General features: G+C 33.6%; 1 long non-coding RNA gene across 1 annotated transcript; it reads right to left on the bottom strand.

The window, feature by feature from the left end:
- Positions 1-535: 535 nt before the first annotated feature.
- On the bottom strand, positions 536-990 carry LOC111386347. Its single transcript, XR_002701213.1, has 3 exons — positions 841-990; positions 686-737; positions 536-590 (listed from the first exon to the last, which is right to left on the bottom strand). It is a non-coding gene; the product is annotated as an uncharacterized LOC111386347 (long non-coding RNA).
- Positions 991-1,192: the final 202 nt, after the last annotated feature.

Raw genomic sequence — 1,192 nt, 5'->3', positions numbered from 1 at the left:
GGGGGGGGGGGGGGGGGGTAATAAGGAAGAAGCGTATGATTCTCCACAATTTTTGCCACAGTATCATCTTGTATAGCTGTAGGGATATTTTGAATATTTGTAATTTATTTTTTATATATGATTTCACAACTGTAATTATTGCCTATATAATCAGAAGTTATCTCCTCCAATTGGCAAGGAGAATTTCAGCCATTCCATTGTTTGTCAAACACTTTTAAATACTCTCCCTCAACAGTGCAAGAAAAGATAGCAAACATCTTCCTTCTCTATTTTAACAAACTCTTTAAAAAGTAATTTGAGAATACTGTTAAAACAGTTAAATAAAGGAAAAACCTACAAAAATCTTTCTATCGGCCTCTCTTATATAGCTACAATGTGCACATCCTTAATAAAGCATGTCAATTTTATTATTCCAAATCACAATGTACATAAACATAAGCATAATCACATGTACAGTCATGATTCAGCAGTGAAGCCATAAAACTGGGAAAATAGCTTTTTCAAGGAAAAAATCTAGCAAATACAAACCTTTTTGGAACCAAAAATATCGTCTTCATCATCGTCAAGATCTCCAAAGCTTCTCTTATTAGCTAATAAGCCAAATACCCAACAATAGATATTGAAATAATAAGTATTTACAACAAGGAAACATTTTTACTAAGCTACATTGAACGATTTAAAAAACCTGGCCGCCTCGAGCTGTTGCCTCCTGAGAAATCGCCTCCAAAATCATCGTCCTGTGATTTTTCAAGACCGTCGTACTTAATAAAAACTAAAAATCAACGAATAAGTCAATACAAAACTGGAGTGAGAAACAGTATTGAGATTAAGAACGGTTACGTCGTCGAGATGATCGTTTGATGCCATTGGAATTGAAATCTGAATTCAAAACCCTAGTTTACTCAATTTGAAGGTTTGTGCTTGGCCGTTGGGGGTGGCAAGGGCGAAATCAGGCGTGAAAAAAGGGGATTTATTTATTTTTTTTTTCAAATATAAAGGTGAGAAGTTAGGAAGGGTTAATTCCACTAGAGGACCTCAATCTTTATTCTCCGTTTTGTACCCATTTTTGTAAGAATGAGAATGAAAAATATAATCGTTATGGAACCCATACAAAAAATAAAAAGTCAAATATAGTGGTTTGGTGTAATGAATAACGATCATATTTTTCATTTTTATGATCAAAGAATGGAAA

Source organism: Olea europaea, unplaced genomic scaffold (assembly GCF_002742605.1).
Source record: "Olea europaea var. sylvestris unplaced genomic scaffold, O_europaea_v1 scaffold35158, whole genome shotgun sequence".
Classification (NCBI taxonomy): domain Eukaryota; kingdom Viridiplantae; phylum Streptophyta; class Magnoliopsida; order Lamiales; family Oleaceae; genus Olea; species Olea europaea.
Note: the sequence above shows the minus strand (reverse complement) of the source record. Positions and strands in the feature narration are given on the sequence as shown.